Here is a 23,864-nt window from a genome sequence, read left to right on the forward strand (position 1 = left end):
GGTGGGGGGCCCATGGTGTTTAAATCACAAACACACACACACACACACACACGCCTACACACACACACACAGATGTATGGCCTTCCTGAGGGTTATTGGTTACGGTGTGTTGTACAACAGTAAAGGGAACTTCTTTACATACTACATACTGAGACTTTAACAAAATGTGTTTAATATTCAGTAACTGAGGATTAAATTATATTATATTATATTATATTATATTATTAGACATTATAATAATGTGGCCATGCTACAAATAACAATCGCAAATATTAAACCAGGATTAGACCTAAAAGTTAATTCATACTGAAAAATAGTACAGTATATAAAAGTATTCTATGTATTTTAATTTTAATTTAATTTTTTTTAATTTGCATTTTGTAAATCAAGTAATTTTAATAATAGTTAAAGCAAAATAAAATGGACTTTAATACACTATATATAGACAATAAAAATATGAAATATTGAAATATGACAATAAAAGGAAAATCGTTGAAGCAGAGAAAGTGAAAGTTTCAAAAGAAGAAACTTTTTTGATTTAAGATATGTTATATAGTGTATTAAAATAAATTTGATTTAATATATATATATATATATATATATATATATATATATATATATACACTATATAAAATATCTTAAATCAATAAAGTAAAACTTTCTCTGCTTCTTCAATGATTTTCCTTTTATTGTCACATTTCAATTAATCATTTAATGATCAATTGCTAATGATCAATTATAATGATCCAATCAATTTTCCATGATAAAATCAAATATCCTGTTTCATAATCCAAAATACATAACATTAGATAGCAACATTACTGCTGCTGTAATTGACAGCATTGTACTGTCTGTTTATTGGGATTAATAAGGTTTATTATGATCTACAATTCAAAGTAAATGTCTTTTTATATTATTTTGTTCGAAATTCATAAACACTGAATTCCAAACCCGTACAGTAGAATGAGATCTTCCAGGCAGGATTTAATAAGCTAACCTTTCACTTAAGGACACATTCCTGTGGGAGGTTGAGGATTCTCCCAGGTTTGATTTAGCTGTGTACTCTGACCTCTGACCTCTGAGTCAAACCCAAAGCCCTGATGGCACTCTTGCTATCACTAATGACCTTTTGATAGAGGGAGAGGAGAAGAGAGACTGTGGAGCATCACGGCCCATGCTGGAGATGTCAGCACTAGCCTGTGTTGCTTTGCAGCTCAAAAACACTCTGTTGTCAGATCCTGGTTATCCCGGGACACACACACACACACTCACACACACTCACACAAAGCAAACCAGAAACAGGACTGTGGGTTGAGCACCTGATGGAAGGGGAGTGTGAGGAATTTCTGATACAGTGGCTAATTTTAAGGTGCTTGAGGTTTAGATGTGGGATGCATCTTTTTTTAATTTTTTTAATAGATAGATACATAAAACAAACAAACAAACTAATTAGTTGCATGAAGAAACTGAAGCCTAAAATGTATTTATTTATTTTTTGCATTCTCATTACTGTAGTGTAAAGTGAAAAAAGTCTACACTTTAATGCGGTAGGGGGTGTCAAGATGACTAAAACATTATTTAAAATATGACAAACAAAGTATTAAAATAAGCTAAAACTATTTTAATAAGAAAAATAAATATAGATTAAATTAAGGTTTTGACTGGCTTGGAAAACCTGGATATATGGGCATTTTAAAAGTGTGCAACTTCTAACAGTTTTAATAATTAAATAGTTATAGTGAAATTAAAGCAGTACTACTAATACTACCATAATGTATAAACATGTCACATGGTAAATAATACTACATTACTTTTCATGCATTAACATAATGAAAATAAGATCAGGTTGCATTTTGGCAATGAGAACTGGAAGAAAAATAGGCTCACCATGAACAAAAAAAGAAAGAAAGACTGACTTAATATGATTCGTCTGTTTTGATTTTGGGGTTCTCATTTGAATAGGCTTTAAAAAGTCATAGCTGATGTGGAATTATAAAATAAATGCTTTTCAGAAATGCACATGGCCATCAGAATGGTTTCTCATTCTGAACTGACGTGTTGGCATGAGAAACAGAGACTGCAGGGCCAGAGAGGAATCTATGTAGCTGGCTTCACTTCTCAGCATGGCTCCAGCCTCTCTAAGTCTCACACTGCTGTGCCTGACCCCCTCCAAACTCTTTTGTATGAAGACCCCTGCTCCCTGTGGACTGCCCGCTTTCTGGCCTTTCACGTGAGACTGTGTCAAATAATTCCCCTCGAACCCCACTCCCCACCTCTGAGCCCATCACACAGTAGCTCTCTGCTTCTCACGTGCACACACACACTCACACCAGCCCAAAACACAAAGCCAGAGGAAAGAAGGGCAAAACAGAGGTAATGAACTAGAGCCAGAAAGATCTCCGGACTGAACAAAGAGATGTTACATACATGACCTGTGTGTGGAGAGGTCTACACCTTCTCTCCTGGAGTCTGGTTCATGCTAACACCTTTGATTTCATTCCAAGACCTGTTGAATTCATGCTGCCCAGTACAGAGGCCTTTAGATTCAGCGCAGGGCTCACGGACAGCCTGCTGCTCTTGGCTTGGCCTGAGCTTTTCTCCATTAAAAATCCCATTCAAGAAGGTGAAAGCTCTGTGCTGAGGTACACAGAGAGAGAGAGAGAGGTGAGAGGAATGGAACTGCTGGGGCAAAGGCTAATAATATGGGTCGGGAAAAAGTAAAACAACAAGTTCCAGCATACCATTGTTTGAGGATAATTAAAAGTAAACACATTAAATATTAAACGTAATGTCATGAGCTGTTAGAGAATGTGAGTGGTGCCTGCTGTCGCCAAGTTGTGGTGGTTATGCAGGTGATGCTATGATATGCTAAGGTTCTTCGAGTGGTTTTTAGCATGTCTGCTTAGTGGCCTAATTCAAAAGAGTCCATCAAAAAAAAAAAAAAAGTGATTTATACATTTTCAATTGAGCTTGTTATCCTGTTCAAATCTGAGAATAATTCTGCTGTTGCCAGCTAAGAAGTCTGATGATTAGGGATGGGTGATAGCCTAACACTTACTGTTTGATCCGACATAAAGAACTACTAAGCACATTATAACTGATATCAGTTCTAATACCTTTATAAAATGGAGCATTTTAATGATTTATGGAGATAAAATGGGTAATTATGGTCATTAATATTAAAGAAGCCAATACTGACATTACTCTTGGTTTCCAATCATTATTTGCTGCAGTACTTGTCAAAAGTTTGGAGTAATTAAGATTTATTTTTAAATGTCTCTTTAAAAAGCAACTAATGTTAACCAAAGCTGCATGCATTAAAAAATAAATACAAACAAATATTACTCCATTGCTCCAGTCTTCAGTGTCTATGATGATTTCTCTGGATTCTTTGATGAAAAAACAAAAAATCCTAAACAATATATATTCAAAAATATTTTTTTATAACATTTTAAGTGTCAATTTTGATCAATTTAATGCATCCTTGCTGAATTAAAGCATTTCTTTATTTCTTTAAATCATATTCCAAACGTCTGTACAGTAGTTCATCACGGTTTCCACAGAAATATGAAGCAGCATAAGTGTTTTCATTACTGATAATAATAAGACATGTTTCTTTGAGCCCCATATCAGCATATTAGAATGATTTGTGAAGAATCAAGCGACACTGAAAACTTGAGTAATGATACTGAAAATTCAGCTTTAACTCACAGAAATCTATTACATTTGAAAATATATTACAATAAAAACAGTTCTTTTAAAACGTAAGAATATTTCACAGCATTACACTTTTTACTGTATTATTGATCAAATAAATGCAACCTTGCTGAACATAAGAGAATTTTATCTAACAAATATATTATTATAAATTATTATTCCAAACTTTTGACCTTTCACCACATTTGTTAATGCACATTGTGTTTATTTTATATATATATATATATATATATATATATATATATATATATATATATATATATATATATATATATATATTTGGGGTGTACATTTTTTTTTTTGTAAATGCATTAATATTCTGGTAAAAAAAGAGAAATCACTAGTATAATAATAATAATAATAATAATAATAATAATAATAATAATAATAATAATAATAATAATAATAATAATAATAAAATACATTTGGTCATCCATACGTATAAAACTAAACACTCACGGCATGGGATGAGTAACGTGCCAAATTGTAATACTTGTTCAATAACTAACCACTGATATGAGCAATAACAACAGTGATGCAACCACCACTAATAAGTTCAAAAGATTTGCTTATTTCACAGTATTTCAGTATTGATAGCAGATGTAAATCTGTTTCAAATAAAGATCAAAAGGGAGAAAAGTGGGGCGCTGAGGGCATGTTGGCATGTCCAGATCCTCTCAAGCAGAATAGAAAGCAGCAGTTGTCAGATAAGAGTGCCTCTACGCTCCACCAGCTCTCTCTCTCTGGTGTCAGGGATCTATAGGCTCTTTGGCTTGGCTGAGACCACAAACACCATGTTTCACTGCAGACCTTGGAGGAATTGAATCACACCTTCCACCGGAATGGGCTGTCAGAAGGCAGGCAGCACCTGCTGTCCACCGGTCAGGGTGGGCCGTCCCATCACTGGTCTCGTCCAATGATTACATCTGCAAAGGTAATTATGATATTTACACATGCCCATACACAGAACAGATGACTGTTTCACACACACGCACAGGCACCCAGCACAGTTTGGCTGCACACACACACACACACACACATTAACCAGCCAGCCATTCCTCCCACACCTGAACATCTCCTCACACACACCCTAATCTCACAAAGCGCTGAGGAAATAGTCACAGCCAAACAACATAAACTAAATCCAACTAAAGTTCCCGAGGCCAAAATGTCCCATAGAATGTAACTGCTGTACTCAAACAAGACACAAACAGGCGATACAAAAGCACATGCAAAAGTTGCATGCTGTTCTTAATCCATGTATGGTCTTTTAAAACTCTTTTTTAACTGTCCTTGTCGTTAATGACTGAGGAATGTGCTCTGTACAAATATATCACATTCTTTCTGAAAACTTCTGCATTGCTGAGGATTAGGGAGGCATGAAAACAAGGACACCACCTGTCAATCACACCAACATCTGTCTAAGTAGGGCTCAGAAAGAGTTCCTTAGGTGTAGAGCAATGAAAAAATAAATAATAATACAATAATAATTAAATTAAAAATTAAAATTAAATTAGCTGTAGATGTAAACTGATACATCAGCAGCATTGTAAAACATTTAGATGTGTGATGAGATAAACAGACCTACATGTGAGTAGTGTTCTACATTTGGACATGTTTCTCACTGTTATTTCTGTAAGGACTTTTTACACTTTTTTTAAACTGTAAGACAAGGCAATACACAGTTTTCAAGTTACACTTATTGCAGTTAAATTATATATAGCAATTTAAATTTCAAAAATAGAATTGAAATTTGAAAGGCATTCTCACTTCATTTCAAATTTGCACCCAACCCTGATAGATACACACACACACACAAAAAAACTATACATATTAATGAACTAAATGCAAATTAATGTTAAAAGTCAAAAGAGTTCCAGTCAGAGACAAATACAGGCTAACGATGATTTGGGTAGCAGGGGTGCAGGTGGGGGGTGTGTTGGTAATATTCATTAAGTACACACACACACACACACACACAGCGGCGGCGGCAGCAGGGCAACCCCCTGCACACTGAAGCTCTGCCTGCTGCTGTAGGGCTGGAACATTCCTGCTCTGACGAGCTGCTGAGCAATATGATCCTCTCTCTCTCTTCGTGTGTGTAGAAGAAGACAGAAGTAGTAGCAGAGAGAGAGAGAGAGAACGTGTCTAGGGAAGAGAGAGGACAGAGGGAAACTCACTTACTACGAACTTCACCGGGATCGGAAGGTTTGCGTACGTACGGTGACTCCGCGGCGTTCACGCGCCTGTACATCTGGGACAGAAAGAGACTGGAACGGCGTATCGTTACTAATTAACCCCCCTGTTGTTTTGCACTTTGCGCCCGCGTCTAATGGAGGGCCCCGTGCGGATCTGCCATCAAGAGAATGTGCTTCACTGCTAGTGTGTCCGGCTGCCAGCAGCTTTTACTCTCCTGTAAAAGGTAAGAAACTCCGGAGAGCCTTCACTCACCGCCACGGACGAGCTGCGTGAAGAGTCTCTCCCGATGAAAAGTGTAACAGTGTGGAAAGTTCATGTCTACTCGCTCACTTTCCCTGCTCGAGACGCTGTTGTCTGCACTGCAGACACCATACATGAGGAGAAAGTGTAAAATGTCAAGTGTTAAAAATGACTTTTGTTTTGTTCTGGAATGATTATTTCCCCTTCAGACTAAAGTGTGCAGAAGGTTTAGATGGAAACCTCGACTTCACTCTAAACTGTCGAGATGTCAAAGCGTAATGTATAGGTGTAAAGTGCCAAGTGCTAAAGTTTATTTTGGGCATACATAAATAACCCTTTCCCCAAAATGTAAAGAGTTTAGAAACAAAGTTAAAATTGTAGAAATCAAATTTTAAGACTTAAACTATTTGAGTTATAAAGGGCATATATACAAAAGTGTAAAGACTTAAGTAAATGTAAAGGATGTAGAAAAGACGTTTAAAGTGTAAAATAAAAGTTTAACAAGAATTTAAAAGGAGTATGATGTTTGGAAACAGTTTTAAGATTTTGAAATGCAAATAAGCTACAAGTTTACAGAACCTTAAGTGTAAAAGGTTTTATGTGGGAATGCATGAACACCTCTTTCCCCGAGTGTAAAGTGTGTTGAAACAAAGTATCTAGAGTCAGACACTATTCAAACTGTTCCTTTGTAAAAGTGGAAAGCATAAAAAAAACTTTCAGTCCCATGAATGAAGTCATTTCAGTTTGCCATGAGTTTGAGTTGACTTAAGTTTTTTTTTTTCTGTCAGTGACTTTAATCTTAATTTTAACTGTATAAACACAACATGATGTTCCTGTTGGCCTCGGGGCGCTTTTAGAGTTATCTCAGTAAAAATGAAAACATTACACTATTGGACACGTTTTTCTCTGTGACAAGTGTTTTGTTAGTGGTGTTAGTCTGGTCAAAAGCTCTTTAGTCTCGCAAGGCTTGGCTATTAAATGCATGTTTTTGTTTATAAATGCAACATTGAACTGGTGTGCAAAATTACTTAATGTAATGTTTTTTTTATTTTTTATTTTTTTTTGCTAGGCTTTCTTCTGAAAATTTGACATCCTCTTTCTGTAATTAATGGATGTAAAACTTTTTAACATTGAAAAAAGGGAAATTTCTTTACCATTGTTGCAGTTTAAAAGAGCAATTTCTTGATGAGAACAAACCCCGAAATATGTATAAGTCAGACCTCGGCTCAGAAGACAGAGACAGAACCCACGGGTTTTTGTTCTTTAAAATAAATATCACTAGACTGAAAGACAATAAAACTGTAAAATAGAAAACAACAACAAACAGAATCTTTCATAGAATAGAGAATCCACGGAGTGGGAAATATTAGAGCTGCATTTAAAATAACATAAATAATGTAGTCGACCTATTGACCAGTTCAATTTCAGTATTTACAGATAAAATGTTTAAAAGTGTTTGAAAATATTCATATTTGTTGTAGATTCATTGGTTTGCATTGTAAAGAGGCAATAAACTGTGCCAGAAGAATTGCTCCTGTCAAATAGTTTTTTTTGCAAGCCTTTTGAGAAGATATTTCTTTAAATATTTGATTAAAATAATTAAAGGAAATCTATCTATTTGTATAAAAAACCTATTGGTTGAAAGATAAAACTGTCTGTAGAGTGTGAACCAACCCAAATTCATATTAAACGTTTCATAATAGTCTTATTATAAGTTTTAGATTTGGTAGGTTGATGTATCTTGGGTCTATTTTTTTTAACTGCATAAGCTTTTTTTTTAGATTATATATATATAAAAAAAGAGATTTTTTGTTTATATGCATACTGATGTTTTTGATTCCGGCAGCAGATAGAGGTTTGTTTCTATGTATTGTTCCTCCTTTGGTGTGTAATGACTCTTTTGATGTTCTGCTTCTAAAGAGGCGTAAGTGGATGCCTACATGTGGCATGTGAGTGTCTTTTGTGTGATCGGAGAGGTTAGGACAACATGACTGCTGGGTAACAAAGCCCTCATGCTCTCTGCTCGGGAGAGAAAGAGGCCGAGAGATCTCAAGATACCAGCACAATAAAAGTTGTAAAAAGAGCTTTCCAGGAAAGCCAAGTGTAATGAATTAATGTAAGAATGTGGCTACTTGTCATTTTAATTTCTGTTACATTCACAGCTTTTTACCACTCCGAGCATTTAGCGGAAAATTGCTATGCAGTTATGCTGCGGTATTTTATGGGACGCGTGATGAGACTGAGAGACTGTAGGACAGCAGAGTTAACTTTTATCATATCTTTATTTTTGTCCAGACGGGAATGTTGAGCTCGGTCACGTATAATCCAACTTGTTCTCTTTCACCTGTTGGCTCTCTCCATCTCTCATTCTTTAGATGATCTTGTCAGAATAAAATATGGCGAGAAAGACAACTGTGCTGATGGGTTAAACATATGCTTATCATCTCTTTATAATCACTACACAACAAATTCTCACTTTGCACAGTTGGAGCTGTCAAAATTGAGCTGTCGCTCTAAAACAATGTTTAGAGTTCATTACCGCAAATGTATAGTACATAAACAGCTTGAGTTGTTTTTAAAATCATTGTGGTGGTAGAAGGTTTGTTCAGGATGTCTCTTTTCTCTTCATCTTAGGAAATAGCTTTTGCCTTTTGTTATATCAGAGCTATTATAGACTTAATAACTTGATGGTTCAGCAGTTTTCAAAAGAGTAGTGTTATACCCCCGGTTTCACAGACAAGGATCTAGTCCCAGACTAAAATGCATGTCTGTAGGAAACTTGCACTGAAATATCTTAAAATATGTTGGTACTTTTGATTTGTCTCAAGATGCACACCGGTAATGTTTTTTTCTGAGACACATTTATAAAATATACTTACATGTCCTAATTGAACTATGGCCTAATCCTGGTTTAACTTAAGCCTTGTCTGTGAAACCGGGCCATAGCTTGACAAAATGCTACATTTAAAATGATAGTTAAAGGCCTCCTAAAACGAATCTGTGCACAAAAATATCCAATGTATGTAATCTCTAGCTTCCGCTAACTGGTATGCGCGTTCACAAGCGGAATGGCGTTCCGGCTGGATGAAGTAGGATATGGGTGCAGCGTAAGCTCCAGTGAGAACATGTGCGTGTCGGAAGCAACACAAATGTGGGTGGATCCAACATAGTGTAAGTGTAACTGTTATTCAGTGCTTCAACAAAGACTATATGATGCCTTTAAAAGCAACAGGCAAAGAAATTCTGAACATTCAGTTAAATAGCAGCTTGTTTAGTGACAGAAGCCCATGTGAGCACACAGCCAGACCCACCTGAGCAGCACATATGCTATGATGTTTTATCTTGCTGTGTTGCTGGAGTGCAGCAGGAGCGAGTAGTGAAAACACAGATTGATACGGACTCTGAATGAGCCAAGTGGAATGGATTTGAGGAAGCCGCAGTGTGGAAGTCAAGGCTGTAGCTAAAATGTGGAATGGAGTTAAATTTATAAGTGCATTCCTGAAGTGGAACGGATTTAAGTATCCAACCCACATACAATGGTTCCGATGCCCATGGGTGAGAATACCAAGTTTTGTTACAGGTGCAATGGAAGCAAAGTATCTTTGTTTAGCAAAGGCTTACATCGTGGTTTGTATTAAAATCCTCCAACATTTTTCTTTACACATCCTTATCTTGTACTTGTTTTCCTCTCTACTCTGCGCTTCCACATTCGTCACTTCGCTTTGCCTGCATCCCACGTCAACTAGGCCTTCAATGTTTTGATGTTATTTTGAATTGCAAACATAGCTAAAGAAGCAAATAATTATTAATAATAAAAAAAATTGGTAATTTGAATGTTTTCAATCTGAATTCCTGCATTTTAAATCTTTGTGTGTGTGCTTTTTTCTTTCTTTTGAATCATTTTTTAAAAAATAAACTACTGTTCTATTTTTTGTCTGTTTTATTTCAGTGGTGTCACTCTAATTGAGAAACCCTTGAAGTTTTGTTGCCAGAAAAATACAGCTGTGATAAAACAATTTGATGGTTATGTATTTTATAAAATGTAATGCTCCTCTTTGTAATGTCAGTGTAATTAGCTTGACTTGTACCATAGCAATCTAGTTATACCATAGTTGTACCATAGCAATCTAGGGGGGAAAAGTGAGCATTTCCCGTTAATACATATGCTTTAGTCGAATCATTACTAGTTTCTGAGGTCACTCTTTTTGCACAACATAGCATTCATTTTTCTAGATAAGCTGGATTGAGAAGTACTTATTTTCAATTGCTTTTGCTTCCCCATTTTGTTTCCTTTCATGTTTGTGATCAAGCCCTCTTAGTTTTCTAATTAAATGACTTGATGACATTTTTGTGATTGTAAAGTCATGACCCATCAGTGTTCCGACCGTTTATAAATCATTAGCAGGGCATCGGTTATCCAGTACACACTGCAGCTAAACCCTGCAGTTCTATTTAGAGCGCTAGAATAATGTTTGGCCGTGTAGAGGGTTCTGGGTAATGATAAACACATGGGGCTGTTGAAAAGGTATGCTAAGTGGCCAATTTGAATATAAGCATGTGTAATGATTCAGACCCAGTGATGGCCTTTCCAGTCATTCTGGTGGTCTGTTGTAGTTTGTCGCAGTTTGTGGGTTGGAAACACTGCTTTAGATCAATACACGGGCAAGAAAAACCCTGTCTCCGTAGTAAGGACTATGCTTGTTGTAAGATCAGTTTTGGGGAATGAGCAATTCAGACAATGATTTGTGCAATATTTGTTTTTTTTGGCTGTGGGCAGGAGAGAATATAAATGCACTGGAGAATCAGTAACGGGGCACTCAGTGAGTATTTAGGGAGTCATCCTCTGCCCTGCCTCTGTAGCCTAACAGATGTAAGCAAGCTTTCTTTTTACACTTGCCCTGGGCAGCGAGGGATGAAAGTGATTTCGTAGGGCTGTGTGGTTTGAAGCTTTAATTAGCTTGGGGCTATGATCTTTGCTCTTACCACCATTCCATAGATGGTGAGATGAAGTAATAAAGTTTCACAAGGGGCTGGACGATATTTCTCAATAAACTAATGTCTTAACGTAATAATAAAAAAAAAATAGAAATAATTTTTTTTAGCCAAAATACATTGTAAATATATGATGGATATTTAATAAATTGCCTTTTTTATTTCTCGCTGACAGGACAAATGTGGTGTTGCAGTATGGCAAGCATACAGTCACACTGAATACTTAATTGGCCCCAGTCACCAAACAAATGTGAAGTTATTTTTAATATGGACTATGGCGTACAACTTCGAACAGTATAAAGGATTTCATAGAGGTGGAAGATTTCATGATGGCGCATTACACATACCATAAATACAGAGATACTCTGTTGGTCCACCACCCGGAATAATTGCCTTTAATCCTTGAAGTCCATGTCTCATTAGTCTGGGTTAGCTGAGAGTTGTCGTCCTTCTGGAGTGCCTTAGGAACTGGAGAGGGATTACGGCTGGCTGCCAAAGCGTTGCTGTGATTTAGGGCCCTGGAAGTGGTGATGGATACTGTCCAGCAGTTATGTACATTGGGTGAATGGTACACCGCACAGGTTTTGTTTCTCGCTCAACAGATTGTTGCAAATTTTGCTCTAAAAAGATTATCCTAACACGGTGCAATTCACTAGACGCCAAGGTCATCTCCCTCTGGTCTGAGGCAACAATAAGAATTAATTTTTTCATGATTCATTGACCACCATACTTATAACGTCCTTAGAGTTAAACAGAAAGTGTAGACACATCTTTAAAATCTATTCCCTAGTTTTTATGTGTAACTAATTGAAATACTACATAGAAAAGCTATTCTATCGGCTCACCTATGAGCCAGATATCAAAATATTTTCATCTCAAGCTTTGTCATACCTTTGTGGCACTGCAAAGACAGAACTAAAAAAATTACAACTTTTATTAGGAGCATGGAAATTAAATGATGGGTACAGTCAATTGCAATAATCTAGATTTCAGTGCATCAGAGATGTACTTTGACTCCTGTGTGTGTTAATGGCACAATCGTGCAGGAAGTTTACTCATCTGATGGGTGTGTTGTCGTTTAAAGGGATAGTTCTCCTAAAAATGAAAATTCTGTAATCATTTACTCACCCTCAAGTTGTTCTAAACCTGTTTCTGGTCCCCACTGACCAAAACAATACTAAGGAGATCAGTGGGGACCAGCAACTGTTTTGTTACCCACATTCTTTAGAATATATTCTAGTTCAGCAGAAGAAATAAATTCATACAGGTTTAATAGAACATGGGGAAATGACTAGGGCTGGATCAGAATATTTGATTATTTGAATATTCGTTTGGTGATTGGCATTTGATTTACATTTTTGAGATTCTAATAATCTAAACACCTGGCATCCCCCACGAAACGGTCTTCATTCGGACTTGATTATAGCTGCTTCTTTGCTATCGGGCCGAACGGTTCCAAGGACTGTCAGTTATAGTTTATTTTATATTTCCCGTTGAGAGTCTTTTTTTCTGTTATTGAACCGAAGTAAATCTCAGATAAAAAAGGAGTACCAAAAACTGAAATATCTGATCATCGTCCATATCGCTGTTTATATATCATCACCAAAGCAACGACTGACGCATTTGTATTGCATTCCAAAGAGCTCCGTTATTAGCATCACAGTGGAAAATTAAACCGTATCCCTGCTGACTGGCCTGGATCGGCACTGAAAATTGGCTTATGAATCGCTCATGAGTGAACGTCATGATTCAGTTCATCTGGAAGAGAAGACAAAAATGCAGAAGACCTCTGCTGTGTGGGAGCACTTTAAATTGAATGAGGACAAGACAAAGGCAGTGTGCCAGATATGCATATTGAAACTGGCCTACCACAACAGCACATCAAATAAAAAAAAAAAATCATAATTTGCTTGGAAAATACTTGCGAATATTGTAAGCGGTCCAGTGTGTTCTAGTGCAGCTTTTTTTGCACCGAAGCAGGTGATGAAATGCAACTGAAGGTGACACCACAGTCAGTTTTGCTTAGCGCTAGTTCTTCGGCATAAGTTATAATCTCCAAATAAGCATGCTTTTTATGATAATTATAAGTGGTCAACCGATATTGTTTTTTTGACAGCCAAAGCCGATATCTTGGAAAGCAGGGGTGTAAAATAAACATACGAAAGTACATAGATGACAAAGTATTTTTCACAAATAAATAAATATTTAATAAAAATATAATTAAAAAGGAAGTAAACACTGTAACCAACAGGGCTCTTAGTATTCTGGGAAGTTTGTGTTCATTGGGAATCATATTTTTCAAATAAAACAAGCGTAACACTCATTTTACAGACAGCAAACAGAGAAAATTACATGAATATGACAGTGGGCAAATACATAAAGCACAGCATAATTTGAACTCACTAGTTTAAATTTTAAAGCATTCAATTGTCACGGACCAACTATCACACAGAGAATGCACAATCATGCTGGATAAAAATGCACACTCCATAAGATCACAAGTTTGCAAGGTTTGTAAAATAAAATTTCATTAGCCATTCAAAGATTTATTTAAATTATATAAATGTGCATTTGCTTAATGCTGATTGCAAACAAGAAAGTAATATAATGTTTGCCTTTCTATTACTGATAATATAAAAGCAATCGTTATAATACTTTTTGTATACATGAATTCCTTCGTTTAACTGTTCTATCTGATTATTAGACAGACTTTTATCCGTATTAGACAGAACTGTTAATGATGACAGCGAACAAGAGGGAAAATGTGAGCTGTGTGCTCTCAGACGCTGTCAAAGTAAAAGTTCCGCCTCTAACACATCGGCCAAGCAGAAAAACGTATTGTCCAATGGCAATATTTAAACAAAATGGCAAATATCGGCCGATATATCAGCTTTGCCGATATATCGGTTGACCACTAATAATTATTGAGAAGACCAAATTGCTCAAGGAAGTTGCTCTATGGAATTATGCACACTTAGCTGTTGTTGGTCAAATAAACTCAATCGACTTTGTCAATATATGGGACAGTTACAGAATCCTGGGGTAATGATGGGAGTGAACTTCTGAACTTTACACATTGCTGACAGTTCCCACATTTAAAAAAGACAGAGGAAGCCCTGACCCTGTGCAGAATGTAGAAGGTTTTTTTTTTGCATCCTCAGCACCTTCCTGTTTTTAAGATTCATTTATCTGAGACTTCCTGAACTGACCCTCCTTCACCAGATCCTCTTCTAAGTCCATCCTTGAGAGCAGCCAGAACTCTTCCTTGTATATCTTTCCTTTTTTTCTCCTTTTGTATGAGCCCAGCTACACCACAGCATTCTGTTTCCAACACTGCAGCCCATAAGCGACATTTGACATGGGCTTTCTCTGTAGCCCAGTGCCCATGCCAGGCAACAGATCAGCAGGACTATATTGAGGCAAAAGCAGCCACGGGTGGCTCCCCCTTGCTCCTGACAAACAGACTGTTTGTTTGGAAGGGCTACATAACTGGTGGATCAGAGCCTGAGGCACTGTGGGTAGTACTACTGTTAGGCTTGTGGTTGTAAGTGCCATTTTGAGCCTCGCATTGCGGGAAGTGTCTGCCCCTCTAGGAAACAAAGTTAAATGGTCATTTATAGTTTTTTCAACTGCTTGAGGAAACGGGAATTAATTACAGGGGAAAGCCCAAAGAAAGCCCTACATTGTTACACATCTGACCCATCTCTTTACAACAACCCAAATTAGATTAAGATACAGGATGGAGATGCATAATATTTATGGTTCTCGAAAAAACAAGCTTCTTGGTCTGTGTCTAGTAAAACCTTATCCATTGGTGATCCGAATGAGGCCTTTTATAAACTTTCCCCATCTGTTGAATCCAGTGTGCCACCATTTTCCTTTCAGTAATAGAAAAAGTGTACTACAAATGTAGTGATTGCAAGCTGTATTACTATTATTATTATTATTATTATTATTATTATATTTTATTAAAGTTATGCTGGTATTGGCACCATCTGATGCCACTGTCAAGAATCTACTCACCACCAGGATAAGGCAATGGCTGAAGCATGGGCATGACAGAGAGTTCAGCTATCTGAAATGAAGCCAGTGATAGCAATTCAGACAAGCACGTTTGTTGAACTCACACCACACAATTTGTTTTGTTATTTTGGAAGCTGTGGAAAACATGACCTCTTGGCTTGCAGAGGGCTACAAGACAAGACAGATAAACATTTAGACAACCTAAATAGATTCAATCAGAGGCAGTGTTTGGAGTGGATATTTATTTCGGAGCCCTCAAGCTTGTGCATACAAGGCAGAGAGTTGGCCGTATGTTTGAGGGGGGGTGGGGGGTTTCAACACACTCAAAGTATAATTCAGCCTTCTAAGCCTCTAACAATTTGTTTGTTTTTGTTCTATAATGTAATTTTTTTTGGATAACCCAATGCTTGAAACGGCACAGCATTATGCACGTCCTGATTTTGCTGTGTTAGATGTGTTCCTAGGTCAACATATTTTGTTGACACTGGAACAACATTTTACTCCAAAAATATATTCTTGACCATTTCCCTACACCTAAACCTAACCCTAACCATGAGTAATCCCTAAAATCAGAGGAAATGATAGATGAATGACACTGATGTACAAGCAACAAACAGTGATTTTAAGTGTAAACTTCACAAAATCTATAAACTGGTTCTTCAAATCTGATCGGTTAATCACAGTGTTGTTCCAGGGACAACAAAGATGTTGTCCCAGGAACATGTCTCACTTGGTAAAATCAGGTTCTGTCAGCATTATACCCTAAAACTAATTATTCACCATGAATCTTGACCCTTTTTATCTAACTATTTTCTTGGTTCAGTATATATTACATATCTAGTTGTGAATTTTATCTCTTACACTCTTCAGTCTTTGGCCAGCATGAATGTCAGAGTGATGTTCCTGGTCTTCATTATTTGCCTGTGAAGATTTCAGGTCCTGCTGTCATCTTGTTTTTGTTTTGTGCATGCTTTGAATCGCAACTTCTAATATATGTCCCTGCTCTGTGAGTGCTTTTGGTCGGAGGCCAAAGACCTATCGGCGGGATACTGAGCAGGACCTGTTGTGTAGCTCTATGTCCAGCTTAGTTGCCATGGTGATGGAGAGGTGATGGAATCCAGGAGGGCGAGGGAGGACTGAATCTGAGCTGAAGCAGAGAGAGAGGAGAGCAGAGATATGTAGACATTAGATGATAAATCGCTAGCTGCCACCAACTTTTCTGCAGCTGTCATCCTTTTAAAAACTCAAGTCTGTTTTTAAATGTGTAAGACTTAAAAAGCATCTAGAGGGAACATGGACCAGTCCTGCTTTTCTGACATGAGAACCACAGCACAATGTGTCTGGAACATGTGCATGTAACTAGGACACAGCTTTGACATGTTCCTGTTTTTGAGTGCTTGGCATACACATAGAAGTCATCTAATGCTCGGCTGACTCTAACCGCCATACATACACACTAATTTTCATCCTCTTCTGCTTGGCTGATGAATAAGACACTCTTGGCACGGCCTGCCTATCAACTTTGTCTCTCAGCACACCCTCTGGGCAGACAGAACCGCTGTCTCTCCTGTCTGTAACATTCCTCCTCTCCATTAGAACTACCCTTCCTGTGTGCAAACGTCCCCTCGAGGGTTCTGAGTAGCTGTGAACTCAGCTGGAAGGATATTCTGTAACTCCCACAGTACTGTGGGTGTTTCTAGTTAAGCATGTTGCTTTTCCACAGTTTTGGTTGTGGCCTTGTGTGACAGAATATCCTGAGATCCATTTCCAGTGTTTGAGACGACCCTATTGAGTTTCAGCCTTCTGCCTAATCCCTGTTGTTGAAAACCTTGGGAATGGCCCCTTTACCTCTGCACCCCTCCTCTGTCACCACCTCCCCTTCCACACCGCCACTGCCTCCTGTTCCCAGGCAAACAAGACACCACAGAACAACTCCAATTAAAAGGGTTCTTCTGTACTGTACTGGGGCTAAGGGTCTCCCTCCCCCCCATCTTACCGGGTGATCTGTGTGTAGAGTGTTTGTGACCAAGGCAAGGCTGCCTGGGGCAGGAATTAGCACTGCCTCCCTGGTCTGAAGCCTGGCACTCATGGTAAGGAGGCGGAGGTAGACCGGGTTGTTTCTGCTGAGAATCCCCCTGGGAGGAGAGAGGCGGGAAAGAGATGTGTGTGTTCTTGGTAAACAGTGCTTTGTTAGAGGTGACTGTCTGATCCCTTGGGCCTCTGTTCTCATTCCTGTCTTCTCTCCTCCCCTCCCATCTTTCCTTTCACTGTTTCACCATGCCATGGTTGTCCAGGCTGTGCCCCATCAACCCAAGAGCATCTCACCTCAGGGCTGTTTTTTACAGATGGGGGAGGCCAGTCCTAGGATGTAGTATCATACTCCTAATGTAATGCCTCTTTACACTCATACATACTCACCCACTCTTTCACGAAAGAGAGCAGTTGAAGGTTAACTTCTGTTTGCCCTTTCTTAGGCATTGTAGCATTCTGAATGCTGATAAGTGCTGCCTAACTGCAGTTTGATTCTCATCTCTGTTCATGGTAAAAGAAAGTGCAAATGTTCCCCTTTTAATGCTTAGTAGCTTACAGATTTCTCTTACTCTCTCTCTCTCTCTTTCTCTCTCTCTCTCCTGTTCCTTTTACTCTCTCTCTTTTTAATAATGTCAGCCCCCTTTAATCACTGCTCAGTTCAGAGGCCCAGTATTTCCATTCATTAGTCCCATCTGCATGGCCTGGAGCTTCCCTCATTCCTGCCACTTGTAGCCTGTTATAGCCCCACTCGGGTGATCCATACTGGACCTTGGTTCCCATCCTCTCTTCCAGTCTCTTAGTCCTTCTCCCTTTCCTGATTTATATTGCTTGCCAGGTCTCTCTGATTGCACCAAGTCAAAGCATTGTACTGTCAGTTGACTGGGAGGATTACAAGTTAGGTTCACGCTGTATGAGTTTGTCTGTCAGGCGTTATCTTGGGAAATTAGCTGAGGTTTAGCAACTATTCACCTCCCGATGAATCCTCTTTTTTTTTTTTCTCACTGACACTCCATTCCTCACACTCTCCTACCTCCTGTTCTTCCTGGATCAATTTTTGTTTTCTCTCACTTTTGAGGGGCGTACTCCATTCCCTTCCACCAGTCTTATTTTGTAGTGTTTTTCTTTTTCTTTCATTTTTGTAATCTCTCCACTTTGTTGATCTCCTTCACCTCACTCTCTTGCCTGTTGGAATGTGGGGGGTCAGATCAAACTATCAGAAATGATATTCACTTACTCTTCTGCTTCTGTTCTCTGTTTTTCACTCTCCTTCTTCTTATAGTGCCCCTCATGTTTCTGCTGCTTTCTGCATTCCCTAATAAACATAGCCATATGAGACATTTGATTGTTTAATAGGATAAGCATTTACATCCATTTTGTTGAGCTTTACGTGCTAGGTTTGTTTGATTCTTACCTGTCAAGTTCAGGCCTTTACTTTTATACCAGTTGTGACCTGTTCTTCTATAGCCCTATGGGATCCTTTGTTCGTGTTTACTCAATATGACAGGGATCTGGGGCAGATGGCAGATGACCCTTTTTAAGCACTGCCTGCAGAGAAAGACTCATTCTTGTTCACACATTTTTTTTTCTAGGTCTTCAGTTACCACTTCCCGCCCACTTTACTCACGCATCTAGGGGCTTGTCAGACTGTTTATTTTCCGTGCTGTCATCCTGTTTTATTTTCTGCTTACACTGCATCCATCTTTTTGCCAGATTTCTCCTTCATTCCAGCAGAATGTTTTTGTAGAGGCTATGTTGTCACATACATAGATCCACCCTTATTTTTTAGCAGAGATAGACTGTACTAAATTTGAATTAATGGCTACGATAGTCTTGGTAAAACTGCAGAAGATTTTAAAGATGGATGCTCTTAGACATCCCAAGGAGTCTTGCCTTTCTTCCCTACACTTTGGCAGGATCTCAGGTATGATCCTGGACTTACTCCCTTAATCCAGAGAGAAGACAGTAAGAAAAAACAGTTTTCACTAGGGGTGTAAGAAAATATCGATACACGTGAGTATCGCGATATTTTGTTTGGTGAAACTGTATCGATTCTCAAAGACAGAATATCAATATAAAAAAAAAAATCATGGCAGTTGTTTCATGTTGAGTTTTTTTCCCAGACCTATAGATGGCAGTCTTCATCTCTGAACAAATCCTAAGTGACAGGAAATACTAGTATTAGATCACGCCACTAATGTAGTTCGCTGCTAGTAATGGAGGGTGAAAGATTTGTCCCTGTTCCTGTCTTGGTGTACAAAGCTGAAGAGTACCGTCATGTGGGCTTTTGTTTTAATGTCCACTGCGGGACTGTGATGCTCGCTCCGCCTCGGGTTCCACCACTTGCCGCGACCCGTGTGAAGAGGCTTGTGCGGGCCGCAGCAGGCGGGACGGTCGTCCCGTGACTGTACCCTTCCCTCATTTAAAAAATAGCTTGCTTTGTTCTTTTTCTGTTCTGTCTGTTTTCTTTTTATTTATTATATTATTTAAAAGCTCTTGCTATATGTACTGCGTTTAAGCTAGCTGAGACTTGTTATAGCACATATATCATTGCTCTTTTGTTGTTTTTGATTGCTTCCGTTGTCCTCATTTGTAAGTCGCTTTGGATAAAAGCGTCTGCTAAATGACTCAATGTAAAAACCTGTACATTTAACTGAATGATCCTGCAAGCACTTTAATTTATCCCCCTTTACTTGTACTTCACAAAAGCAATAACGTTGAATGATACAGGGGCTTATTATTGCAAATGCAGATCCCACTGTGTTCCGTTTAAAAAAAAAAAAAAAAAATATTGCTAAGGTTTGCATATGGTGTTGCGTTCTTAATGACAGCTTTCCTGACAATATATACTATTCCTAAAATAAGAAATATCCCAATATATCTCCTTGCTTACAGTATCCCAATGTATCGCAACATATTCGTATTGCAACCCCTGTATTGTGATGCGTGTCATATCACCAGATTCTTGGCAATACAGAGCCCTAGTTTTCAATCTGACAACTGATAAGGTTAGATATATGATCCTGAACTGCCTGTGGGTTTGTTGGACTGCTGTTAGATCAAGCCTCTCAGAAAAACACTCAGTGTGTGTGAATCGTGACTTTTGGCTTGAGAAAGTCTTCAATCATGCTCAAAATTAAAAACAGAATGGAAAGAGGCATGTAGGAGAAGTCTTCTGCTATGTTTGGAGTAGCATGCTGGCTAAAGAGCCATCTTTGTAAACCAAATATCTCTGAGGATTAGCATATGTTGTCTTATGGGTTGGGATGGGATGCTGCTAGCATCCCCACCAAGCTTCATAACTAGCCTAAGCTAAAACGTTATTCTAGAGTTTGCTGTAGAACGGCATGGTCTTGCCCACAGCCAACCAGCCTCAACCAACAAGAAAATTCATAATAGTCTAAGCTGGTCTTTGCAACAGGAAAAGACATCAGCTGTGCAACACTACCTATACCCTTCATCTATTTAAAAGTGTTTAATAGAGCTTACTAAGAAGCTATCAAGAAAATCCCTTGTCTGTTAATATTTATGTTGAGGGTTCCTGGAATATTCAGCCAAATGTATTTCCTGATGGTAGATTTCTAAGATTTATAGTCAGTCAAAGCTGGTAATATATGGTTATTGATTGTTTCATACTTTAAGGCAGGTTCTTCCAGCAAGGAATGGATGGGCAAGAGTAAAGAGTCCTCAGTTCAATAACTGCAATAGCAAACATTCTTGCTGGAGTCATTGGTAGTGCAATGATGTTACATAAATAGAGGCACTGTCAGGGTAATGTTTGTAATTCTCTCTGTTTGTTAAACCCTTGCTTCCATCTGCACTGTTTTCCCTTTGCCCTTAATTTTCTCTTTTGAAGTGGCCTGTGTGATGGAGATCTGCAGGTATAGGGGACTTCCCTTCCCTTCTGCTATCAGACATGTCTCAGCACTCCACAACCCGCTCTCTCTCTCTCTCTCTCTCTCTCTCTCTCTCTCTCTCCCTATATATATTATAGCTCTGTTCTTGAAGGCTCAAGACTGCTACTGTCTTACTGTCTCTCTTGCTTGCATTTAGTAGTAGCTGTCTGTTTCTCTGATGGGGGACAGAAGATATCCAACAAAGTGTCTCTCTGCCCTGAGCCTAGTACATACAGGCGGATGTCAAAAGAAAGGCACAGAGATAGAACACAGGAATGATGCTTGTGTTTCCTCATCATGCCAGATCTGTTGTAGAGATAGCAAGAGGTGCAGCGTCACTCCTCACACCAGATATCTTGATTCATGGTCATACTTATACCCACGCCTCTAAGGGTACACGCCAGCACCTATGTACACACGGGCTATGTTGCACTATGTTGCTTTATCTGCGTTTCATTCAAGGCTGTTGTTATGTTGTAATTATATATTATTATTATTCTGGGAGTGAGAAGATTGTTTCCACTGATGGCATAGGGGCACTGCAGAGGGCTTGTTGGGACTCGTGGATAAGACACAATAACCTTATAATCCTTGGGCTGAAGAACCATGCACACACACATGTTTATAGCCTAACCTATAGAGTTTATGACTAATCTTTGTAAAGTTTCTATGAAATCTGTTGTCAAAAATGTGTAGATTTATTAAAGGCTCATCTGTCTTGCTCCCTTCTTGCCTGTCGTGCTTGTGAAATGCAGATCCCTTTATCACCCTGTTTTTTGGGGTGACCCCAAGGAGTGGGGCCACAACTGCCAGACACGCACTGACTTTCTGCTCTCCAGTGACCCTTGACATTTGGGTTTAAAGGGGACGAGAGCAGGAGGCTGGGAGAGTTTATTATTTCCTGTGTTTCCTACTTCGTCTTCCTCTGAGTGGTCCCGCAAGGGGGCGGGGGAGATGATATGTATGTATGTGCATGTTTGATGCTTGCAAAGAGTGATTTTAGGTCTTACTGCAGCTATTATGAATGATGAGATGATAAATTCAAACAGAATGCAACTAGCTACTAGATTTTTCTGTCCAGCACTCATCCAAAGGTCTTGTGGGTAGTTGACAGGCCGTTGCAGTATGGTTATGCTAATATACTCTTGTTTTAGCACAATGCTATGCAATGAATGGTTGCTAGAGCATTTTTAGGTGGATTCTAAAGTGATCCGAATGGTTGACCAAAGAGCCCACTCCTAAATTTGGTCCCAAGCTATAACTCTGATTTGTGCTTGTGTAATTTTATGGGATTTTTCAGTTAAGTTAGTTGACCTGTCATGTTTTTAATACACTTTGAGAAATGGTAGCATATAGTACTGCTTGTCACAGCAAGCACTGCTAAAGAGAAATGTTGAAGAGATATAAGAAACACAAGAGGGGGTATTTAGTATGCTTGAATGTGTGTAAATTTTAACATGTGTTTCATGTCACAGACCTGTTGAGCCTAAGTGGTCTCACCCAGGCATAACCTCTTTAATTTGACCCAGTCGAGTGGCTTGTCCTTTGGGCTGCTGTTGGGCCGGGCACAGAGCCCCATGGCACCCTCAATGTGAATATCACAGCTGGGCGGCTATTGTCTGCCAGCCCCCGGCCCAAACTTCACTCACAGACCAGTATCCTGGGATCAAAGGCCCTCCGGATTAACGCAGCCCAGATACAGAGCACTGGCGCTTGGGGAGGGATGGGTTCAAAAGCAAAGAGGAATGCTCCTAATTACGATCCTTTCACTCTTCTCCATGTCTTACCATTTGGGCGCTCCCCTTGTCTTTCTTTTAGGGTGTTTGAGTGTGTGAACACCATGTGGAGGCTCTTCAGGCTACGGTGAGTCTGTGAGAAAGCAGTGCACTGTGACTGGATAGTGATATTAGGAGTAGACCACAAGGAGACTCTTTAAATGCAGTCCATCGGAGACGGGCAGAAATGAAGGGGGCAAGGGAGAAGAAGGGTTGTAGGTTGAGGGTGAGTGAGGGAGGGGGTGCAGAAGTTCAGGAATTTCTGTTTCACTGGAGAAGTGCTCTGTGGGAATGGCCCGTAGATCAACAGAAAGAAATTTCTCTTTGGGGGAAGGCTGTGTGAGATCAAGGCGTGCATAAGTGGATGCGTCATAAAGGTTACTGAAAGTATTGTCTGGGATTAACTGTGAAATATTAGGTTTTGTAATTCCTACAAGCTGAGATTCTTGAACAGCTACAGATAGAAAGATGAAAGAAGTGCTACTTAGTATCTGTAGAAAGAGTATGTGGGTAACTTTTATTATTGGTGTTTGTTGAGGAACTTCCACTAGTGATCTAAGCAAACCTCTGTAGTAGTAACTTCTTTGCGCTATAGTTATGAATACTACAAATATTTGTGTGGCATTTTGAGGGGAGATGTACTGTGACCTTACAAAGTAGTTTTTTTTTTTTTTGTGATTTTATCATTGCATAATAATAACGACATGAAATAAAGGAGCAACCTGCTGTAAAACATATCTTTGGAACAAAATATTTTAGAGACACCAAAACAACCAACTAGGGATGCACTTAAACCACTCAGAACAACTGTAATTTAACATGCACATTATTATTTCAGCTAATTTGATCATTGTTTCTGCTAGTTAACTGTATTTAAATCCACTTTACAGAATTATGAAGAATTCAACACAGTCAACACAAAATATGTGGCAAAAGTGTCCACATTTTATGTTCTGCTGTCATTCTGTTGTCTTTACTGTTGCATGAACCATGA

General features: G+C 38.7%; 1 protein-coding gene across 1 annotated transcript in view; it reads left to right on the forward strand.

Moving 5' to 3' along the window:
* Positions 1 to 5,725: 5,725 nt before the first annotated feature.
* Positions 5,726 to 23,864, forward strand: part of LOC113061763 (cell adhesion molecule-related/down-regulated by oncogenes-like) — a 41,331-nt gene continuing 23,192 nt past the window's right edge. Inside the window, exon 1 of the mRNA XM_026231187.1 lies at positions 5,726 to 6,139. The gene's annotated coding sequence lies outside the window, so the exon portion shown is untranslated. The remainder of the gene's footprint in view (positions 6,140 to 23,864) is intronic.

Source organism: Carassius auratus, chromosome 43 (assembly GCF_003368295.1).
Source record: "Carassius auratus strain Wakin chromosome 43, ASM336829v1, whole genome shotgun sequence".
Lineage (NCBI taxonomy): Eukaryota > Metazoa > Chordata > Actinopteri > Cypriniformes > Cyprinidae > Carassius > Carassius auratus.